A 22,226-nucleotide genomic window follows, 5' to 3' on the forward strand; every position below is an offset into this window, starting at 1 on the left:
TAGATCTCATTTAAAACATCAGGTGTATTAACAAACAATAATAAATACTGAGCCAAGTTAAGAACTTTCTATGTCTTATATATCTAGCCATAGAATGTTAGTGAAGAAATTATCAAGAATGAATCACTGACAAAGAGATAAATTATTAACAAATGATTGCCAGGAAAAGATGCTACGAGAGATTGTCAATGATTAATACCAATATAATTATAAATAACTTTTCAATGGGGTAATTTAATTTAACATTGAGTTATAGAGAGATGATTGAATAAAGTTTGGATAAATTGAAATCAAGTGTGTAAGAAAATTAAAAATAAAATGTTAGAAAAAATTTTCATTCTGGAAACATTCCTAGGACCATAACATTCAAATTTGCTTAGGAAAGAAAGAAACATTTAACAGTGGAATTGGTCATAATTGGTTAGAGTTAAAATTAGAGAAACGTGTTTTAGGGCAGAAAGAGAGCATCACATGGCACCTGACACATATTTGGAGTTTAACAAATGATAAATAAAATGTAAGACTGAATATAGATGGGGAAATGCCCGTCAAAACTCCATCTGCTTTTGAAAGGTGTTTATTGAATGTCAGATTTAAAATAGCTACTCAAATATAAGATATTTTAATCAATTAATTGACATCTAATTTGGTATTTATATCTTGCTAAATACAAATTAACCACCTGTATATACTCCTGAAGGTTAATACATTCATATAAATGCAGCCATAATTTTAATATTTATGAAGTTCCAAGTTAATTAAATGGCACAAAGACTGATTCATTGCATACATGTAAATGGGGCTTTCAATGTATTTTTTTACTCCTTTTGCTTCCTCATTATTAAAAAAAGTCAATTTCTTCCAGGGATTTCTGCATAGTAAATATCTAATACAATCGCATTTAAGGCTAAAATAATAAAATTGAAATTAGCAGTTGACTTATACCAGGTGGAAAATCAAAAATTGGAATGGAAAAATTCTCACTTAAATAATGAGAAATTAAAATGAAATTTGAAGTCTGGCACAATGGCTCACACATCTGTAATCTCAGCACTGGGGCCAGGGTGGGCACATCACTTGAGGTCAGTAGTTGAGACCAGCCTGGCCTAACATGGTGAAACCTCTTCTCTACTAAAAACACCAAAAAAAAAAAATTAGCTGGCGTTGGTGGTGGGCACTTGTAACCCCAGCTACTTGAGAGGCTGAGGTGCGAGAATTGCTTGAATCTGGGAGACGGAGGTTGCAGTGGGCTGAGATTGTGCCACTGCACTCCAGCCTGTAAGTCAGAAAAACTCTGTCTCAAAAAATAAAGAAAGAAAATAAAATAAAGAAAAGTAAATAAAATTTTAAATTTTAAAATTATTATTCATATAAACTTATGCTTTGTAACAAGCCAGTTTTTAATGTTTACTCATACAATGATATATTGAATAATTTCTATTAAAATTGTAGAAAAATATCAATAGTACAATGATGTAGCAAAATGATTTAAAAGTTCTATCTCTTCCAATAATATTACATATATTAATTTTTAATAATATTATTTCATTTTGCAAAATATTGACATATAAATACATAAATTAAAAAATTATACATCTTCCAAAGAGCTATCCGGGTAATATTTTGTGCTGTGCTTCCCTTAAAACTCACATTGAAGGACAAAGAGTATAAATTTGCATAAATATGTAGTTTAGGTATTTATTTGTGACTTTCAAGTATCTTATTATAAGTAGTTTAGAATTACAATAAGTTATATAATATTGGCATAAGTAATTGTTTTATGTGAAAATATTATTAAATCTATGAAGTGACACAGGAGCATATATAAATGACCTGAATACAAGTAAAAATGAGATATGGAATAGACAAAAGGTCAGAAGAAGATGAACATTTGTTGAATGTTTGTTGTTAATATATTAAAGAAAGTGTGTTTTTTTACATTGCTTAATACAGCAAACTCTGTGACATGAGTTCACCTATATAACAAACCTGCACATGTACCTAGAACCTAGAAGTTAAGATAAACAAATAAATATATATATTAAATTCTTCAAAATATTCTAACACATATTTTTATCATCACTTGTTTCATAAATAAACAGGTGTTTGTTTAATTAAAGCAATGAATTCATGATTCTTTTACACATGAGGAAACTGAAAATCACAATGATTAACACATTTTCCAAGATTATTCAGCCAGAGGATGACAAGAAAGTGTTCAATTATAACTCTAAAGCATACTTTTGCTATCATATAGTACTAAATTTTAGTATAGTAGAAGTAAATTATCTCTTTACCATTATTCATCTTAGTTTGGAAAAAGATCTCAACTTCAACACTGACAATGACAAAGACAAAACCCATAAGAAAGTTAGAGAGGACATAGCTTGCCTGATAACTAAGTAACCAAAGTTAACACTGAATATAGGTTCTCCAGAGGGAGTAAGCAGCTCTGTAATCTTGCTCAAGTAAACATGAATAAACTGAGTTACCTGAACAACACTAGCCCATGATCTATTTTTTGTCCCTGTGCTTTACTTGTACAAGACTTTTTGAACTTAAATAGAGGATCAAACTAACTTTTTCTGACTTGAAACATTATGTTGAACCTATCTTTAAGGCTGAAATATGAATATTGATTTTCCAATACTTTTCCTGACTTTCAGAGACTATATGTGACTTATCATATTCACCAAGAAAATTAAAATTGACCAGTCAGCTTACTTAGCACTGGGAGTTCTGAGATGTCAGTCTTACATAAAAATTCCCACAGGAGAGAGAAGGTGGAACAAGATGGCAGAATAGAAGCCTCCACTGATTGTCCCCCATGTCTTGCAAAAACACCAATTTAACATCTATCTTCATAGAAGAAACACCTTCATAAGAACCAACAAATCAGCTGAGTACTCATAGTAGTTGGACTTAACTTCATATCGCTGAAAGAGGCACTTAAGAAATAGAAAAAAAAAAAAATCTTGAATCACCGAGGTTACCCTCCCCCTTGCCCCTAAAGGTGTGGTGCTGAGATCTTCTCTGGGCACTGGGGGAGAGAGAGCACAGATATTGTGAGGGCTTGAACTCAATGTTGTCCTGTTACAGCAGAGAGAAAAAACAGACCAAACTTACCAGCCTGAGCCAGAGAGGAATTGAACCGCATTTCTGTATCTACCCTGGGCCATTAGAGTGCTTATTATCCTGACGGTTAAGTCCTAGGAATAACAGCACTCACCACAAGCTGACCAAAGAGCGCTTGGGCCTTATGTGAACATCAGTAGTACTTTTACAGTACTCCCCATGGGTCCATGACAGTGGTAGACACTCTTGCCTGGGGAAAGGGAAGGGAAGAGTGTGAAAGACTTTGTCTTGTGGTTTTGGTGCCAGATTAGCCATAGCAGAATAGAGCACCAGATAGGTTTCTAATATTTCTAACTCTATGCCATAGTTCCAGACAGCATCTCTGGACCTGCCTGGGGCCCAGGGGAACTCATCATCCTAGAGGGAAATAAAGAAAACTGTGTGGCATCACCAGCTGCTGACTGAAGAGCCATAGGGTCTTGAGCAAGTGTAGGCAGTAGCCAGGTAGTGGTTACAATGCACCTTGGGCAAAACCCAGTGCAATGCTGGCTTCAGGTTTGACCCAGCACAGTCCCAGTAGTATTGGCCACAGGGATGCTTGTGTCACATATCTGCCACCTCCAGGCAGCTCAGCACAGAGGGATAGACTCCATTTTTTTTTTTTTTTTTTGAGAGAAAATAAATAAGGGAAGAGAACACATGACTCTTTCTGGTAATACCAAGAATTCTTCTGGATCTCATCCGGGAACAACAAGGTAGTACCTCTATGAGTCTTGCAACTAAAGCATTTCTGGTTTTGGGGTAACCACTAATGCAGATAGGACTACAATGACCAAAAATTTAGATCACAACACCCAAGTCCTTTCAAATATCTGGAAAGCCTTCCCAAGAAGAGCAGGAACAAACAAGCCCATTATACAAAGACTACAATAAATAATTCTTCAATGCCCATACACAGATGAACATCCACAAACATCAAAATGATTCAGAAAACATTACCTCACCAAATAAACTGAATAATCCATGAAGGGCCAATCTCAGAGAAAAAGATACGTGACTTTTCAACACAGAACCCAAAATAGCTGTATTGAGGAACCTCAACAAAACTCAAGATCACACAAAGAAAGGACTCAGAATTCTATCAGATTAATGAAACAAAGAAATTGAAATAATTCAAATGAATCAAGCAGAAATTCTGGAGTTCAAAATGGAACAGACATACTGAAGAATGCATCAGAATTTCTTAATAGCAGAATTAATTCAGAACAAAGAATCAGTGAGTTTGAAGACAGGCTATTTAAAAATACACAATCAGAGAAGACTACAGAAACTAGAATAAAACAAAAATAAAGCATCTATACATGATATAGAAAATACTGTCCAAAAGACAAACCTAAGAGTGATTAGATTCAAGGATGAGGTAGAGGGAGCGATAGGGGTACAATGTTTATTCAAAGGAATAATAATAGATCTTTCCAAACCTAAGTAAACATTTCAATATTCAAGTACAAGAAGGTTATAGAACACCAGGCAGATCTAACACAAATACTACTTTATGGCATTTAATAATAAAGCTCTCAAAAGACGAAGATGAAATAAAGATCCTAAAAGCAGCAAAATAAAAAATATACATGCATTATACATGCATTACTCCAGTATACCTGGTGGCCAACTTTTCAGTGGAATCCTTACAGGCCTCGCAAGGGTGGAATGACATATTTAAAGTGCTGAAGGAAAAATCTTTTACACCAGAATAGTATAGTCAGTGAAAACATCCTTCAAACATGAAGAAAAAATAAACTCTTTCCTAGATAAAAGTTGAGGGATTTAATTAATACCAGAACTGTCCCACAAAGAATGTTAAAGATAACTCTTCAATCTGAGAAAACAGGATATTAATCAGCAATAAGAAATCATCCAAAGGTACAAAACTCACTGGTAATATCAGCTACACAGAAAAACAGAGAATATAATAACACTTTAATTGTGGTGTGTAAACTACTCATCTGATATGTTGCATTGATTGATTTGCATAGGTTGAAACATCCTTGCTACCCCCAAATACATCCCACTTGGTCATGATGATAACATTTTTTTAACTTTCTTTTCATTTAAAACAAAACAAAACAAACAAACAAAAACAAAAACAAATGGGATACATGTGAAGAATGTGCTAGTTTGTTACATAGGTATACTTGTGCCACTTGTGCCATGGTGGTTTCCTGTACCTATTGACCCATCCTCTAAGTTCCCTCCCCTTGTCCCCCAACAGGTCTTGGTGTGTGTTGTTCTCCCCACTGTGTCCATGTGTTCTCAGTGTTTAACTCCCACTTATGAGTGACAACATGCAGTGTTTGGTTTTCTGTTCCTGTATTAGTTTTCTGAGGATGATGGCTTCCAGCTTCATCCATGTCCCTGCAAAGGACATGATCTCATTCCTTTTTATGGCTGCATAGTATTCCATGGTATATATGTACCACATTTTCTTTACCCAGTCTATCACTGATGGGCATTTGGGTTGGTTCCATGTCTTTGCTATTGTGAATAGTGCTGCAATAAACATATGTGTGTGTGTCTCTATAACAGAATGATTTATATTCCTTTGGGTATATACCTAGTAATGGGATTGCTTGGTCAAATGGTATTTCTGGTTCTAGATCCTTGAGGAATCACCATAATGTTTTCCACAATGGTTGAACTAATTTACATTCCCACCAACAGTAAAGAAGTGTTCCTATTTCCCCACAGCCTTGCCAGCACCTGTTGTTTCCTGACTTTAATAATCACCATCCTGACTGGCATGAAATTGTATCTCATGGTGGTTTTGATTTGCATTTCTCTGATGATCAGTGACGTTGATCTTTTTTTTTTCATATGTTCATTGGCCACGTAAATGTCTTCTTTTGAGAAGCGTCTGTTCATATCCTTTGCCCACTTTTTGATGGGGATGTTAGTTCTTTTTATTGTAAATATGTTAAGTTCCTTGTAGATTCTGGATATTAGACCTTTGTCAGATGGATAGATTACAAAAATTTTCTCCCACTCTGTAGGTTGCCTGCTGACTCTGATGATAGTTTCTTTTGCTGTGCAGAAGCTCTTGAGTTTAATTTGATCCCACTTGTCAATTTTGGCTTTTTTATAATATTCTTGTTTATTAATATGTATATCTTTCTCTAGGTTTGGAAAGGTCTCTGTTATTATCCCTTTGAATAAACTTTCTACCTCATTATCTCCTTTTACTTCCCCCTTAAGTCCAATAACCTTTAGATTTGCATTGTGTAGAATTTTCTAGGTCTCATAGGCATGCTTCATTCTTTTTCATTCTTTCTTTGTTTCATCTGACTGGATTTTCAAATAGCCTGTCTTCAAGCTCACTAATTTTTTCTTCTGTTTGATCAGTTCTGTTATTATGAGAATACTGAGGTATTCTTCAGTATATCTGTTACATATTGAACTCCAGAATTTCTACTTGATTTTGCAAAATTATTTCAATCTCTTTGTTAAGTTTATCTATTAGGATTCTGAATTCATTCTGGTTGTTCTCCTGAATTGTGCTGAGCTCCCTCAAAAGAGCGATTTTGAATTCTGTCTGAAACGTCACATATCTCTGTTTCTCCAGGATAGGTCTTTGGTGGCTTTCTTAGTTCATTTGATGAGACCATGGTTTCCTGGATGGTCTTTATGCATGTGGATTCTCATTGTGTTGTCTGGGCATTAAAGGGTTAGATGTTTATTGTAGTCTTTACAGTATCAGTTTGTTTGTACCTGTCCTTCTTGGAGAGGCTTTCCAGGTATTCAAAGGAGCTTGAGTGTTCTGTTCTAAGCCTTTGGTCACGGCAATCATAAAAGCTTTAGAGGGCATTCCTAGCCCAGTAACACTGTTGCTATTGCAAAGTTACAAAGGTACTGTCTTGTTCTTCCTGGGTAAGATCTGGGAGAATTTTGTGGGTTATCAGGCATTGGCTCTTGTTCTTTTTCCATACATTCCCCCTAATAAACAGAGTATCTCCCTCTGAGCTGAGCTCCCTACATCACCACTGTGGCTACCCCCACTTAAATTGCACTGGGTTAGCTGTGAATCCAGCACAGCACTGAGTCCACTCAAGGCGCAAAATCACTGCTGTCTGGTCCCTTCCTATGTTCACTCAAGGCCCAAGGGCTCTACAGTCTGCAGGTCACAAATCCAGCCAGGATTATGTCCTTCCCTTTAGATGAATGAGCTCCCCCTGGTCCTGGGAAGGTCTGTTCTTTCCATACTTCCCTCTCCTTTTCTTAAGTGGAGTAGCCTCTCCCAGAGGCCACCACCACCCCATGCCTATGGCAAGTACTGCCCTGCTATTACCAATGATCACTTAATGACCAAGCCTCTTTGATCAGTTTGTGGTGAATGCTGCCACTTCGGGTTCTCTCCCTTCAGGGAAGTGGACTCCTGCTGGCCCCGGGTACATTCAGAAGTGCTATCCAGGAACCAAAGTCTGGAATTGGGGACCCCAGGATCCCACTTTGTGCTCTATCTCTCTGTATCTGAGCTGTTATCTAAGCTGCAAGACCAAGTCCCTTTACTCTCTTTTCCTCAAGCAGAAGGGGTCTCTTTTCATAGCCACCATAGCTGGGAATGTGCTGCATAACACTTGAGGCCAGTGCAGCTCTTAGTCTCACCCAAGGCTGGTGGCAAATATTTTTTTGACTACCACTGTTGATTATTCAGGGCCCAAGGGTCCTTTAGTCAGCAGGTGATGAATTCTGTGAGAACTAAGTCCTTGCCTTCATTGCAACAGGTTTCCTTCAGGCCAGCATGTATTTAGAAGTGTCATCTGGAAGGTAGGGCCTGGGATGGGGGCCTCGAGACTCTAACTGGTACCCTATTCTTCTTTAGCTGAGTTGGTATTCCAGTTGCGACACAGAAACCTCTCTACTCGCCTTTCTCCTTTCCTTAAGCAGAAGGAAAGAATCTCTCCTGGAGCTGCAAGCTTGGTTGCTTTGGGATGGGTTATGTGTAATCAAACCACTCCCTTGGAGACCTCTTCTAGTATATCACTAGGTTGTGTTCACCCCAAGTCCACAGGCTCTGAGACTAGCACAGCACCAGGACTTGTCCAAGACTTGCAGTTTTTGTGGCCTAAACTGCCTTTCAAGTTTATTTAGGACCCCAAAGCACTTTAACCTGTAGTGGGGGACCTTGTAGAAACTCAGGTTCTGACTGCTGGAATGGACAAATTGGTTCTGAATAAGCCTGGTCTAAAAGTTCCCTTTGTAGGTACCAGCTGAGTTCTGCCCGTTTTTGCTTTCCACTATGACAGGGCAGCACTGAATTTCAATGTAAAGCTTGAGAATCAGTGTTTTTCTTCCCACAAGGGCACAGATTCTCTCTTTACACCACTCAGCCGCTGCCAGGGGATGAGGAAAGGGTGGTGTAGGCAATTCAACAGTCTTTTCTACCCTCCTCTGTGCTTCTTCCTAAAAATGATGTTAAAACCAGTTACTGTGATTGCTCACCTGATTTGGGATTCTAATGAAGATGCTCTTTTGTGTGAATAGTTGTTTAGTTTGGCATTCCTGTGGAGGAGGATGATAGAGTTTGGCTGTGTCCCCTCCAAATCTCATCATGAATTGTAGTTTCCATAATCCCCACATGTCATGGGAGGAAACCAGTGGGAAGTAATTAGATCATGGAGGTGGTTTCCCTCATGCTGCTCTTGTGATAGTGAGTGAGTTCTCATGAGATCTGATGGTTTTATAAAGGGCTTTTCCCCTTGTACACATTCTTCTCCCTGCCACCATGTATAGAAGGACATGTTTGATTTCCCTTCTGCCATGATTGTAAGTTTCCTGAATCCTCCCCAGCCATGCTGACCTATGAGTCAATTAAACCTCTTTCCTTTACAAATTACCCAGTCTGAAGTAGGTCTTCATAGCAGCATGAAAACAGACTAATACAGAGGGAAATGCTAAAAGACTTCTAATTGTCCAACTTACTCCCTCCAAGAGACTCAATATATATATAAATTTTAATGTAGCCAAATGTATTAATCTTTCTTTTGTGGTTTTTAGTTACCATCATAAATAGTTTATTAAATAGTATATCAGTTTTCTTCACCAACTCACGATTTTCAAATATTTCAGTCTATTGAGCATTGAAATAGGTTTAAAATTTCATCATCTCAATGCAAAGCTAATCAGCACTAAAATATAAATGTTAATCTCCAGAATTAAACAGAATGTATTACTGTGTTTTATATGTTTTAAATAAACTATCAAAGAATTGGCATCTTGTATGTACAAAAATATAACTAATTTACACCATAATTAAGAAAACAGTGTTCATATTGATTTGTAATGTTGTGTCTTGATATTTTAGTCCATTTTAAAAATGTATATTTTATTGTACTAAGAAATATGGAATAAGTTTATGATCATGAAATAATAAAAAAAATCTTATTAAAAATAATAAGATGATTTAAGTATACCATATATAAAATATATTGAAAGCAATAGTTTGCAAGCCACAAATCAAAATAACATAATATTGTCCTCATTCTTGCTTGAAGGGCTTATATGTATATTTTTTAATATTTCTATATTGCCATATCATAATTCTTAATATATACTTCTACTTATTAAAGGAAATATTTTTGTTTATATAATGAATATCAGAATCCTGATAGGCATAAAGATACGTTAATATAGGGAACCTAACCTGTGAAACTTTAAGCATCATATGATAATTTCCAGCAATGGAGAAAAAACAAAAAGAGAAGAAATTATACAAAGTTATTTCCATTTATTTTAAATAATCATTTGGTCTTCTCTCAATCACCTACTCACCTCCAGCATAGGCCATGTTTAATAATTATTTCTTAATTAAAGTGATTCATATAAGTAACATTAAAATGGAAATAATATGATACTAATTTAATACATTTGCTCTAAGCAACAAAAACTATGCTTAAATAGTAATTATGTGGAATCAGTGGTGTTATTGCATCACTTTGAATGATCATCTTAAAAATGTTCTCCTTTTTGATGTCCTAATTTAAAGAGCTCCTACATTGTGGCCCATCTAAAATCCTTCTACTCACACAAACAGATAAACTATGACATTCTGTACACTTTTTTTTAAGCCTCGGTTCATTCACTGTTAGAAGTTACAGTGTTGATACATGATCTAGTTGTTGCATTTATTCTCATTATTCCATTGTCTACTGATTCTATTACTCTTTTTTACTGAAGACCTCACTTTCCATTTCTTTGATTAGGGCTTCCATCTATGTATTCCACATAGTAGTACTTACTATTTATTACATGCTAAGTATTAGCTCATTTTCTGGGGATCAAAAATGTAAAGACAGGACTTTCAGTTTTAGCTCTGTAAAATAAACAGCTTAGAAGTCATCACTTCCATTGAAACAATATGATAAAAAACACCAAGATCAATGTCTGAAGAGATGGGTTACAACAGGGAAACACAACCAACCTGGAGCAGAAGCTGCTAGAGCCATACATTGGTAAAAACACTTTTTTTTTTTTTTTTTTTTGAGACAGAGTCTGGCTCTGTTGCCCAGGCTGGAGTACAGTGGTGCGATCTTGACTCACTGCAACCTCTGCCTCCTGAGTTCAAGCGATTCTCCTGCCTCTGCCTCCTAAGTAGCTGGGATCACAGGCAATCGCCACCACACCCAGCTAATATATATATATATATATATTTTTTTTGTATTCTTAGTAGAGTCAGGGTTCCCCCATGTTGGTCAGGCTGGTCTTGAACTCCTGACCTCAAGTGATGCACTCTTATCGGCCTCCCAAAGGGCTGACATTACAGGCATCAGCCACCACGCCCGGCCATACACTAGAGGAAAGACTTCAATGGTAATTTTGATGAATTGCTGGAAGCCATGTTTAAACTATCTTGAGAGTCATAAACTCTTGAGGGCATGCGGTCTTGCGGCTGGGGTGATTCTTACACTTTTGTCGGTTTAAGATTCAGAAATCCACCAAGTTTTTATATTGAAGAGTTAAGAAAACGCACCTCCTGTCTTTGACGAGGGGAAAAGTAAACATTGTGAAATGGTTACCAGTGCATATTTAATAAAAGTCCTACTTTACAACAAAAAAAGACTTTAACAGCCTTATTCCACATAGGAAGGGGCTCAGTTACCAAACACAAATACTCACTGGCCTTCCAATCTCACATATATGGCAGAGAGAAAAAAGGATTAGAAGCATCTGTGAAAATGTCAGCCAAGGGTCATAGGCCCACTAAAAGACTGAGAGTTAACTAAAAAAGTATAGAACAATTCCCCCCACTCAACTCTTTACCACCACTTTAGCAGGGCTATAGTATGATAACAGAATTACGGAGAACAAAAATGCCAGGCACAGGCTCTCTTTAGAAAGAAGTTCTTACAGAAACACAAAGACAGAAAGGGAGGTCAAAATAAGGACAACAGAGGAATTTGAAGCCCCTGAAACCTATAGCTACAGCAAACAACTAAAGCAGCCCAAATCCTTGCCAGATTAACATAAACTTCACAGAAAAGGTCTATTTGCTCCAGTTTCTATTATCTGATATATCATACCTGGTTTTCAACAAAATAATTACAACTCATAATAAAGAGCAGAAAAAAAAAAAAAAACTGAAGATACAGCGCAAACATCAGGACCAGACTCAAATGTGGTATAAATTTTGGAATCATCAGACGGGAAATTTTAAATAACCATGATGTTAAAGACTGTACTGGAAAAAGTAGACAACTTGCAAGAACAGATGTGTAATGAAGACAGAGAGATAGAAATTCTAAGAAAAATCAAAATAACAAAAATATCAAAAACACTTTAAAAGAAATGAAGAATGTTTCTTATTGGCTCATCAGTAAACTGAACACAGCTGAGGAAAAAAAAATCAGTGCATGTGAAGATATATCAACAGAAACTTCCCCAAACTTCCCCAAACTTAAATGCAAAGTGAAAAAAGAATAAAAGAAAAAGAAACAAACAAAGAGAATCTAAAGACTGTGGGACAAATAGAAAAGATGTAAATGTATAATAAGAATACCAGTAGAATAAAAAGAATGGAGCAGATAAATATTTAAAGTAATAATGACTGGTTATTTTCCAAAATTAATGACAGACACCCAACTATAGATCCCCAAAGCTCAGTTAAACACCAAGAAGCATAAATGCTAAAAATCTACAACTAGGCATATATATTCAAATGGCAGAAAATCAAAGAAAAAGAAAAATCTTGAAAGAAAGTAGAAAAACAAAAATACCATATTTATAAAGAACCAAGAAGAATTAAATTATATTTATCTTCAGAGACCATGCGTGCAAGAAAGTTTACAAACCATGCATGCAAGTGAAATTTTAAAGGGCTGTAGGAAAAACAAAACAGAATTCTGTATCCCGTGAAATCTTTTAAAAGTGAAGGACAACTACTTTCTCAGTCAAAAACTAAGGAAATTCAACATTAGCAGATTTAACCTACAAAAAATGTTAAAGAAAGTTCTTTAGGAATGAAGAAATGACATAGGTCAGAATATCAGACTGGAATTGAACAATAACAAAATAAAGCAAATGAAAAGCAACAGCTGAAATTAAAATAAAATATTGGTATTTTTATTATTAGCTACTCTAGTACATAGCTATTCGGATCAATAATAATAACAATGAAATATTAGATTGTAGCATATGAGAGCAGATGAAGGAACAACACAACTTTATAAGGGAAGGGAAGGAAGAATAATGAATACTCAGTTATAATGTACCTGCACTGTCTATGAAGTGCTATCATTCTATTTGAAAGTCGGCTTACTCTAGTGCATCCACTTAAAACAGTTAAAAATAAAGAACTATAACTGATTTTCTAAGAGAGGAGGAAATATAATATCATGTAAAGTATTCAATTAATAACAAACGAGGCCGAAAAACATGGAAAGAAAAAAGAACAAGTGCAAGGAAGAGAAAACAGTTACAAACATAGTAGACATTAATCCAAATCTATCAAAAAATACTTTAAATGTGTATTCTCTAAATACAACAACTAAAGCAAAGAAACAAGGACAATTAAGATGAAAGAAGGACTTTACAAACAATACAAGGACTTTACAAACAATACAATTCAGCAATCTCACTTATGTGTAATTACAGAACTGATTTGACAACCAAAAACTTATTGTCTTTGGAGGCTGCTATTTCCAGCTATCTTCTGTGATATTTGAGATGCTACAAGTTTCTAGACTTCTATCTTCTATAAATCCAGAAAATTATAAGAATATAGCATTGTTGATGAGGGCATTGAGACCCCATCATCAAAGTTTTCTTCTAGATCTGCATATAGCAATTTAAATAGCCTCAAGTTTATTAAGAAGATTAGTAGTATAGGAAAATAAAAACTATATAAGTAGCAAAAATTAAAGCTGTGTTTATCCCAGCTGTTAAGAGATACCTTGTCATACATTTTTACTACACGCACATTCTTCTTTTGCTCCCAATACAAGACTTTAATGGAGATATTAGGTAGCTGAGGTAATAACTATATAAAAGATTTTTATTTTTAAAAAGATTAAAACTATATTCCATTACACAAAAAATTCTAACCTAAAAATACTAAACTGAGATATGACCCTAATTATAGAGTTTTCTTACTGCCCTTGTTAATATTACATTATGTAAGTACCGATGGGCATAACTCAAACTTAAGACTTAAAGTGCAGTAGTCTTATTGATCATAATTATTAATAAAGGCAGTGTGATTTATAATAATTTAATAAGATATGTTTAGCCCAAGTTTATATCCTCTAGTCTATTGAGATATTTGATATAAAAATGTTTTAAATTTCTATGAGTGTTATTTGAAGTTTTTATGTTATAGTCAATGGCATCTTCAATTACGTTAATATACTGGTAAGGATGCCATCTAAGATATTGCAACATTGCCATGCCAAAATTATACACTTCCATAGTTATCATAGTGCACTGAATAATCATCGTGTTTTTGTGTATAGAAAAAAAGCAGAAAATAATTATAAAAATAGGCGTTTAAGTTTTGTGCTATAAAAATTAAGTAAAAACCAAAAAGTGAAAACTTTTGAAAGCAAATTATGGTTTAAAGCCTGTAATAGAAGATATGAAAATCAAGAATACACATAGAACAACACATGTCAGGTCATCACATACACTTGAAAGCAGGTTACTTTTCTTTTTTTTACTTTGAATCATCTGTTCTTTACTTTTCCTTTCCAAAAGAATTCCATTCTGAACTAATATGATATTTGCAATAAGTAGGAAGCTGTATGGTTAAAAAAAAAAAAAAAAAAAAAAAAGAAAGGAAGGAAGGAAGGAAGAAGAGAAAAAAATCATGCGTTTTGGAGAAAAAATTAACTGCTAATATTTTTGGTCAATTAATTTAATTCATCTACCAATTCATTCCTTTACTAATAGATTTATCTCATTATTTAACAAAAAAAGCATATTTGAAATATTACTGTGTAACTGGGCCCTACACACAAATAGTATAAAACATAATTTTGTCCTTGCGCTTGGAGACTAAGAGTCACTGTATAACTTGTTTCTTATTTGAAAATAACAGAAACTGATTCTAATTAACCTAGCAGCAATGAATTTCATTTGAAACATATTCTATAGTTCAAATAACAGTTTGAGAAATGTGCAGAAACAAAAGATGTCCAGATAGGCTGATCTGCAAACAAATCTAAACAAGAGTCAAGTTGGGATGCCATTATCATTGCTGCTGATGACTGAGCTTCACCTCCAGTGGCATGACCTCCACTGGACCTTGATGCTGCTACCGCTATTGCTGGTCCTGCTGGCATAGCTTCTGCTGAGCCCTCGATGTTTCTAACAGTGAAATGAGCATTAAAGAGTTCCAAATTCTTTTCACCAGTCTTTCCAAATTGAATTTGGCAAGATTGGATCGTGAATGACTCTACATTCTCTTTTACCCCACATCGAATCTTCAGGAAATCTTGTCTTTGATTTCAGAATATATGCAGAATTTTGCTACATTTCACTGTCTCCATTGTACTCCCAGATTGATATACCATAATCTCCAGCATGGATTAGAATAGGCCTCCTAAACTGATCTCCCTGTATTTATACTTAATGCACTGCTCTCTACCCTCAATGGAACATCAAGAATGATAATTTGAAATAAGTAAAATCATGTCACTCTTCTGCTCAAAACTCTCCAATATCTTGCTATTTCACTCAGAAGAAAACCAAAATCCTTGGCAAAGCTCAATGAATTGGTTGATATTAGACCCTAAGTAATCTGGCCTCCTGTTAATTCCACTCTCCTCCAACTCTACTGGCCCCTTCGCTGTGTCTGAATAAAGGCAGATATATTCCCACTTTACAGATTTCTCCCTTGCTGTTCCCTCTGCCAAAGGGCTCTTTCTCAATATCCACATGGTGAACCTGTTATTCCTCAAATCTGTACTGACTACCTCACTTCAAAATGCAATCTCTTTTTTCTCTGTCATTTTCAATCCACTAACTCTGTGTATTTTATTCCATGGAACAAATCAACAAACAATTTATCATTTTCTCTATATTTATCTATGGTTATTTGCCTCCTCTCCTTCCCATTAAGAAAACCTACACCAGGATAGAGATTTTTGTCTATCCCATCATGTTTGTCTGTGTGTGTGTTTTTGTCTATCTCATCAATTATGTCTGTGTGTGTGTGTGTGTGTGTGTGATAAAATAGTATATGTCACAGCATTGGTGCAAAAGAAATATATATTTTTTAAACAGAAAGCTTGATTACTTTGTGGAAAAGAGCAGAGAGATAGACAAAAACAGGAAGCAGAGAAGACATTTGAGAGCTAATAAGGCATTCCAAATAAGGGATGATGATGGTTAAAACTTATTTAGTAGAGGGATAGGATGTAGTCAGATTTACAGTATCTAGTATATTTTAAAAGGCAACTCAATAGCACCAGATTATGATTTGCTTTTGGAGTTTAGGGAAACAAAGGGATAAAGGATAGTACATAACTTTTTTGGCAAGAGCTCGAACATTCTGTTTTGAAATTTAAATTTGCGGCCAGGTGCAGTGGCTCACGCCTGTAATCCCAGCATTTTGGGAGGCTGAAGCTGGCAGATCAAGAGGTCAGGAGATCAAGACCATCCTGGCAACACGGTGAAACCCTGTCTCCACTAAAAATACAAAAAAATAGCCAGGTGTGGTGGTGGGTGCCTGTAGTCCCAGCTACTCGGGAGGCTGAGACAGGAGAATGGCTTGAACTTGGGAGGCGGAGCTTGCAGTGAGCTGAGATTGCACCACTGCATTCCAGCCTGGGTGACAGAGTGAGACTCTGTCTCAAAAAAAGAAAAAAAAAAGAAATTTAAATTTGCAATGCTGTTATACATTAAAATCACCATATTAAGTGTGTGCAGTAAATTCTCACTTAACATTATCATAGAGCCTTTGAAACTTCTACTTTAAGTGGAATGACATACAGCAGGTCCTTTAATAATGACATTTTGATTAATGTCCTTTTGTTATAATGTTCACAAGAAAGAAAAAACTGGCTTTTTTATACATTGTTTCACTTAAAGTCCAAGTTGGCAAATACAGACTTAGACCTGAGCAGATACCTAAGTTGAAATGTATGAATAAATATCTTATACTTTCATTATGACTGATTTACAATTTTTAATAAAATCTGTGCTTTGATTGAAAACTGCAGCTGTGTGGGACATTACTCACATTAAGTTTCTTGAAAGAAAATGGAAAAAAAATAAGCCGGCTTAAAGATAGCATTATGCAATATACTAGCATCATATGTAAATACACTTGTTGATGAGTTAGATACTCACAGTGGGTTCTGAAGAAGAGTGAAGGAAAAATACTTTAATGAGCTTACTTCAAGCATTTGTCTTAATGTCGAGTAGCCATGATTTGAGAAATGGCCTGAAGTAAGAATATGTATCTATAATTACTAGCAACTAATGATTGTGCTGCATGGTTAAAGACTTAGAATCACAAAAATGTAGGACAGTGTGTGTATGATGGATTCTCAGAATGTGCTTGGAGCATGAAAGCACCTGTCTCTCATAGATTTCCCAATCCTGTGGTTTTTGGCCTAAAAACCAAGAAGATGAAGTTACCCTCAGGTAAGAAAGGAAGAGATGGCCACTAGGACAGGAAAAAGCAGAGATGACTTCCCCATGGGACTACAGCACATGCATTCTGCAAGTCTTCCTGCTTGCCAACCGCTCCCAGCTTCCCTTCCTGACAGCCCTGCAGCAGCATGTTCACGGTGCAGACTCTGCTGCTCAGCCTGGGTCCTTCACTTCACCTGGTTGCATTCCTGGCAGCCTGGGAGCACTTCAGATCCTTCAGTCCACCCTGAACCCAACTCCAGGTGTTTGGAGGATAGAGCACAAGTCTATCTTAGTGCCCCAGGACGGCAGCAAGTAGCTCAGGAGTGCTGAGCTGAGATCTGTGGCTGGCACTCAAGTGGCAGAGAAGCCCAAACTCTCAGGACACTTAGAGGTGAGATGTGTGACCTTGTGGACTTGAGCAAGATGGGGGATACTTCTTTCCACAGGTCCAGCCTAGAAACGGTGTGGCATGTATCTGTGATGTGGCCTTTTCCCAGGGAACCCCGCAGCCTAGAACACCTAACGAAAGAAACGTGGGCCCAATGCCAGTGATTAGAGATAGGTCAGCAGCAGACCTACTGAAGGAGTCACCTCCCTCCCTTTGCACAGCAGAGCATGGCTGCAAACAGGAGGAAATACAGAGGAGCCACACAACTGAGTAAGAACCTATTTACCACCCATTACTTTTAAGTGGCAGCTACTGGATGGCAGCCCAAACTTCAACACCAAAAATATTTAGCGAATACACCCCCCTGTGAAAGCAAGAGCATGAATTCAGCCACAAAGAAAGACTGTGTATAGCATCTTGGCCCTCTGAAAACATCCAAAAATGAAATGAACTATAGCTTAACTTTTACCACAAATTAAGGAACACTAACACCTACAGATGAGAATTAGTCAGTGAAATAACTGACAATTTTAAAAGATGGAGTGTCCCTTTACCTCCAAATGAGTCTTCTAGCCCCCCAGCAATAACTAGTCTGAAATGACAGACTTAGAATCAAGAATCTTGATGGCAAGGAAGCTCATTGAGATTCAGGAGAAAGTTGAAACTAATTCAAGGAATCCAGTAAAATGACCCAATAGCTGAAAGAAGGACCAATCATTTAAAGAAAGAACTAAACAAATTCTAGAGCTGAAAAAATTACTGCATGAATATCATAATACAATACAACCCCCACAATACAATCTATATTTACAACAGAATACACCAAGCTGAGGAAAAGATCTCAGAGCCTGAACACCAGTTCTTTCAACTAACTTAGTCAGAAAAAAATAAAGAAAAGATAATTTTTAAAAAATGAACAATACCTCCAAGAAATATGAGGCTATATAAAGATACCAGATCTGAGACTCACAGGCATTCCTGAGAGAGAAGGAGAGAGAATAAGCTACTTGGAAAATATATTTCAGTATATAGTCGGTGAACAAGTCCCTAATCTCACTGCAGAGGTTGATGGGCAAATTCAAGAAATACAGAGAACCCTAGCTAGATACTACACAAAGTTATGATCCCCTAGGCACATGATCATCAGATTCACCAAGGTTAATACAAAATAAACAATCTTAAAAGCAGCTAGAGAGAAGGGTCAAATCAGATGCAGAGGAAACCTCCTTAGACTAGCAGCAGACCTCTAAGAAGCGATTGGAGGCTTATGTTCAGCATGTTTAAAGAAAAGAAATTCCAACTGAGAATTTACTATCCTGACAAACTAAGCTTCATAAGTGAAGGAGAAATAAAATCCTTCTCACACAAGCAACTACATAATCAAGTCTACATAACAACCAGTTAACAATATGATGACAGGATCCAAATATCACATATCAATACTCACCCTGAATGTAAATGGGCTAAATGCCCACACTTAAAAGACATAGAGTGTCAAGCTGAATAAAAGGACAAGACCTAACCATCTGCTATCTACACAAGATCCATCTCACAAATAACAACATCCGCAGGCTCAAAGTAAAGGGATAGAGAAAGGTCTATCATGCAAACAAAAAATATAAAGGAAAAAAAGTTGCTTTTCTTACATCAGATAAAACAGACTTTAAAATGACAAAAATAAGAAAGACAAAGAAGGGCATTACATAATGATAAAGAATATAATAGAACAAGAAGACTTAATGATTCTAAATACGTATGTACCTAATATTGCAGCACCAAGATTCACAACACAAGTTCCTCTTAACCTGTAAAAACACTTAGGCAACCACACAATAATAATTGGAGACTTCTACACCCCATTGAAAGCATTAGACAGATTATCAAGCCAGAAAACCATCAAAGAAACTGTGTAATTAAACTCAACACTTGAACAATTAGACCTAGTAGATATCTACAAAACACTCTATTCCACAACTACAGAGTATGGATGCATCTTATTGGCACATTGAATGTATTCTAAGATTTACCACATGCTTGGTCATAAAGCAAGTATCAATGAATTTGAAACATTGAAATCACACCAACCACACTCTTGAACCACAATGCAACAAAAATAGGAATCAATATCAAGAAGATCTCTTAAAACTGCATAAATACATGAAAATTAAACAACCTGCTCTGAATAACTCCTGGATAAAGATAGAAATTAAGTCTGAAATCAAAAAATTATTTGAAATTAATGAAAATAGGGATACAACTTACCAAAATTTTAGAAATGCAGCTAAAGCAGTGTTAAGGGAAAGTTTATAGCACTAAAATGCCTTTATCAATAAGTTAGAAAGATCTTAAATTAAGAATCTAACTTTTCACCTAAAGTAATTAGGAAAAAGAATAAACCAACATTATAACTAGCAGAGGAAAAGAACTAAAATTTAAAAAGAGCTGAATAAAATTGAGATGCAAAAATCCATACAAAAGATCAATTTCAAAAAAATAAACAAGATTGATATTCTGCTAGCAAAATTAACAACAAAAAGAGAAAACCCAAATAAGTATAAGTAGAAATGACAAAGATGAGGACTTGGCATGGTGGCTCACTCCTGTAATCCCAGCACTTCGGGAGGCTGAGACGGGTGGATTACCAGAGCTCACGAGTTCGTGACCAGCCTAGGCAACACAGTCAAATCCCGTCTCTACTAAAATACAAAAAATTAGCCAGGTGTGGTGGTGTGTGCCTGTAGTCTCAGCTAGTCAGGAGGCTGAGGCAGGAAAATTGCTTGAACCTGGTAAGTGGAGGTTGCAGAGAGCTGAGATCACACCACTGCACTCCAACCTGGGAAACAGAGCGAGACTCCGTCTCAAAAAAAAAAAATAAAATAAATACATAAAAAGACAAAGATGACACCTTATAACTGATCCCACATAAATACACAAAAGATCCTCAGAGAAGCCTATGAACAACTTTATACACACAAATTAGAAAATCTAGAGGAAATGGACCAGGTGTGATTGCTCATGCCTCTTATCCCAACACTTTGAGGCTAGCAAATCAACTGAGCTCTGAAGTTCGAGACCAGTCTGGGAAACATGGCAAAACCTTGTCTCTACAAAAAGTGCAAAACTTAGCCGGATGCAGTGGCTTGTGCCTGTAGCCCCAGCTACTCAGGAGGCTTAGGCAGGAGAACTGCTTGAGCCCAGGAGGGGAGGTTTCAGTGGGCCAAAATCATGCCGTTGCACTGCAGCCTGGGTGACAGAGTGAGATACTTTGTCAAAAGAAAGAAGGGAAGGGAAGGGGAGGGGAGGGGAGGGGAGGGGGGGGGAGGGGAAGGGAAGGGAAAGGGAAAGGGAAACGGAAAGGGAAAGGGAAAGGGAAAGGGAAAGGGAAACGGAAAGGGAATAGAGAAATGGATAAATTCCTGGAAACATGCAATCTCCATGATTGAATCATGAAGACATTGAAACTCCAAATAGACAAATACCAAGCTCTGAAATTGAATCAGTAATAACAAAACCCATCAAACAAACAAACAAAAAAATCCTTGAACCAGATGGATTCCCAGCCAAATTCTACCAGACATACAAAGAAGAACTGGAATCAATCCTACTGAAACTATTCTTAAAAAACTGATGAAGAGAGCCTCCTCCTTAACTCATTCTACAAATCCAACATCATCCTGATACTAAAATCTAGCAGAGACAGACACAAACACATGCACACATATGCACAAACTTCAGGCTAATATTCCTCATGAACATAAATGTAAAAGTCCCCAACAAAATACTAGAAAACCAAATCCAGCAGCACATCAAAAAGTTAATATATCACGATCAAGCAGCCTTTACTCCCTGGATGCAAGGCTGGTTCAACATATGAAAATCAATAAATGAGATTTATTAGATAAAATTAAAGCAGAAACTATATGATTATCTCGATAAACAAAGAAAAGGCTTTTGATTAAATTCAACACCCCTTCATTATAAATACCATCAACAGACTAACCATCAAAGGATTGCATCTCAAATTAATAAGAGCTGTCTATGACGAACCCACAGCCAACATCATACTACACAGCCAAAAACTGGGACCATTCCCCTTGAGAAGTGGAACAACATGAGGATGCCCACTCTCACCACTCCTATTCAACATAATACCAGAAATCCTAGCCAGATAAATCAGGCAAGATAAAGAAATAAAATACATCTAAATAGGAAAAGAACACAAACTATCCCTCTTCACTGGCAATATAATTATATACCTAGAAAACCCTAAAGACTGCCAAAAGGCTTCTAGAGTTGACAAATGACTTCAGTAAAGTTTTAGGAGACAAAATCAACATATAAAATCAGTAGCATCTCTATATACTGATAACATCTAGGATGAGTCAAATCAAGACCATAATCTCACATACAATAGTCACAAAGAAAATTAAATATTAATACTTAGGAATACAGTTAACCAAGGGGGCAAAAGGTCTCCACAAAAAGAACTACAAAAAAACTTGAAAGAATCAGATGTGACACAAACAAATGGAAAAACATTTCATGTTCATGGACAGGAAAAATCAATATCATTGAAATGACCATACTATCCAAAGCAATTTACAGATTCAATGCTGTTCCTATCAAACTACCAATG

Source organism: Hylobates moloch, unplaced genomic scaffold, assembly GCF_009828535.3.
Source record: "Hylobates moloch isolate HMO894 unplaced genomic scaffold, HMol_V3 SCAFFOLD_13, whole genome shotgun sequence".
Classification (NCBI taxonomy): domain Eukaryota; kingdom Metazoa; phylum Chordata; class Mammalia; order Primates; family Hylobatidae; genus Hylobates; species Hylobates moloch.